Source organism: Chlorocebus sabaeus, chromosome 4 (assembly GCF_047675955.1).
Source record: "Chlorocebus sabaeus isolate Y175 chromosome 4, mChlSab1.0.hap1, whole genome shotgun sequence".
Taxonomy (NCBI): Eukaryota; Metazoa; Chordata; class Mammalia; order Primates; family Cercopithecidae; genus Chlorocebus; species Chlorocebus sabaeus.
In genome coordinates this window covers 5,884,097-5,887,135 of record NC_132907.1, presented here as the reverse complement: position 1 = coordinate 5,887,135, position 3,039 = coordinate 5,884,097, and the positions used below count along the sequence as shown (strand labels likewise).

The 3,039-nt window shown below is 44.6% G+C and overlaps 1 pseudogene; it reads left to right on the top strand.

Moving 5' to 3' along the window:
- The first annotated feature begins 2,243 nt into the window (after positions 1–2,243).
- LOC103224586 (small ribosomal subunit protein uS13-like) lies at positions 2,244–2,747 on the top strand (annotated as a pseudogene).
- Positions 2,748–3,039: the final 292 nt, after the last annotated feature.

The following is a 3,039-nucleotide window of genomic DNA, read 5'->3' as shown; positions in this document are numbered from 1 at the left end:
TTGATTTCTCAGCACACCCTGACAAGTGGCTCATGGGGGTGGGAAGGACTTTAGGGTCCGTATTGAGTAGATCTGAGGCACTAATGGCCCTCTTGGACAGGGTTAAAGCCTAAACTGTGCAATGTCTGGGGCTTCCTTTGCTTTTTCATCTAAAATCCGCTGCTTCCCAAAAACCTGCACCACCCATTCTCTTTTCTCTGTATGTGTTCAAAATTTATTTAAAAACACACACATATGGCCGGGTGTGGTGGCTCACTTTGGGAGTCCAAGGTGGGTAGATCACCTGAGGTCAAGAGTTCGAGACCAGCCTGGCCAATATGTTGAAACCCTGTCTCTATTAAAAATACAAAAATTAGCCGGGCATGGTGGTGGGAGCCTGTAGTCCCAGCTACTTGGGAAGCTGAGACAGGAGAATCGCTTGAACCCAGGAAGTGGAGGTTGCAGTGAGCCAAGATCGTGCCACTGCACTCCAGCCTTGGAGACAGAGCAAGACTCCGTCTCAAACAAACAAAAAAACCACACATAACACACACAGATGAAAACAAACAAACAAACAAACAAACACCTTCTGATCCTTGAGTCAGCAAGAATTTAGCTAAAGTGTGTTATTCCAACTATAACAAAAATATATCCCCCTGGGCCTCCTGTCATTTGTAATTGGCTTCCATTTATTACATTGCGAGCTCCCACTCTGCTTCTAAGGCCTTTTTTTTCAGTGATCTTACAATCATTTCTCAACTCCTTTTAGTGGAGTTTTGATCTTCTTCCGTATACTCCCTTGCAGTGTCTCCTCAAATGTTCATCCTGTTGTTCCATTTAGTCTATCAGAGACTTTAGTTTGTTGATCCGAGAGGATAAATTAATGTACGTTCCAGTTTAATGTGCTCCAGAGTAAAGTGCCTCAGGCTATGAGATGGACTAGCAATTAGCAGAGATAGAATACTTGAGAGGACGTACAAATGTCTTTTCAAAGAAGGCATTTGGGGTCGAACTGGGTCAGGTGCAGATACAAAGAGTGACAAGATCTGAGTTTTCTCCTGTGAATAATAATTGTCTCATTGTGATGGGCTTAGCCTTCCCTTCTATAATAAGGATGTTTCTGGCTGCAAGTAATTAAAGGTCAGACTCAAAGTGGCTTAGGCAATGATGGAAATTTATTAGCTCACAAAGCTAAAAAGTGCAAGAGGCAGTCAGGTTTCAGGTAGAATCAGATCAGGGCTCCAGCTTGACTTCTATTTTGAGTCTCTCAACTCTGCTCCTGTCTGTGTCTGCTTCATTTATATCCTGGCTTTTTTCACATTAAATAACAGCTGAGGTAACTCCACATACAACGATTTCCAGAGGAAGAGAGAGCACGTGTCCTGACAACTCTTTGGCAAGAGCAAGAAAATTTCCCAGAAATCCTCCTCAAATTATTCTTGTATCCCTCTGGTGAGTACTGGGTCATTTACCCATCCTCCAACTATTCATGGTGGCCAAGGTGATAAGAATAAGCTCACCAAGGCTCACTGTTTATTAGCTCACATATACCTCAAAGTTAAAAGCTGTAGAGTAGGGAACATTATTACCATTAAGGAGGGGTACAAAGTTGGACAGAGACACCTATATTAGAACCTATGCAGTCAGGAAGAACCTTCATTTCTTTTGATAATCCTCTCAGTTGCTATTTCACATACAGAAAAAAAATAAAAAACACTTTTAGGGTTGCCCTTCCCTTTCCTTCACAAGGATTTTTTTTTTTTTTGAGAAGTTTTGTTCTTGTTGCCCAGGCTGGAGTGTGATGGTGCAATCTTGGCTCACCTCAACTTCTGCCTCCTGGGTTCAAGTGATTCTCCTGCCTCAACCTCCCAAGTAGCCGGGGTTACAGGCATGCACCACCATGCCCGACTAACTTTGTATTTTTAGTAGACACGGGGTTTCACCATGTTGGTCAGGCTGGTCTTGAACTCCTGACCTCAAGTGATCCACCTGCCTCAGGCTCCCAAAGTGCTGAGATGACAGGTGTGAGCCACCACGCCTGGCCAAAGATGAAATTTTAATAGTAAAAGGAGAAGAAAAGCAGCACTGGTAACGACAGCATCCCCACTTTCTTCTCTTTATTGGCTTGGGCTGTCATTACAAAACACCATAGACTAGTTGGCTTAAGCAACATGAATTTATTTTCTTCCAGTTCTGGAGGCTGGGAAGTTCTAGATCAAGGTGCAGGCAGTTTCCACAGGAGGCCTACATGCCACCACTGTGCTGCCACCATGTCTCTAGTGATCCCTGAAAAGTTCCAGCATATTTTGCGAGTACTCAACACCAACATCGATGAGTGGTGTAAAATAGCCTTTGCCATCACTGCCATTAAGGGTGTGGGTCAAAGATATGCTCATGTGGTGTTGAGGAAAGCAGACATCAACCTCACCAGCAGGGTGGGAGAACTCACTGAGGATGAGGTAGAATGTGTGATCACCATGATACAGAATCCACACCAGTACAAGATCCCAGGCTGGTTCTTGAACAGACAGAAGGATGTAAAGGATGGAAAATATAGCCAGGTCCTAGCCAATGGTCTGGACAACAAGCTCTGTGAAGAGCTGGAGTGACCAAAGAAGATCTGGGCACAAAGAGGGCTCTGCCACTCCTGGGGCCTTCATGTCCGAGGCCAGCACACCAAGACGACTGATCACCTTGGCCATACTGTGGGTGTGTCCAAGAAGAAATCAGTCTGTAGGCCTTGTCTGTTAGTAATTTATATACCTTAAAACAAACAAACAAACAAAACAAAACAAAAAAACGGTGCAGGCTGACTCAGTTCCCCAGTGAGGGCCCTCTTCCTGCCTTGCAGACTGCCACTTTCTTGCTGTGTCCTCACATGACAGAGAGGTCAGATTTCCTTCTCTCTCTTCCTCCTTCTTTTTTTTTTTTTTTTTTTTTTGAGATTGAGTCTCACTCTATCACCCAGGCTAGAGTGCAGTGGCACGATCTCAGCTCACTGCAACCTCTGCCTCCTGAGTTCAAGCAATTCTCCCGCCCAGCCTCCTGAGTAGCAGGGAT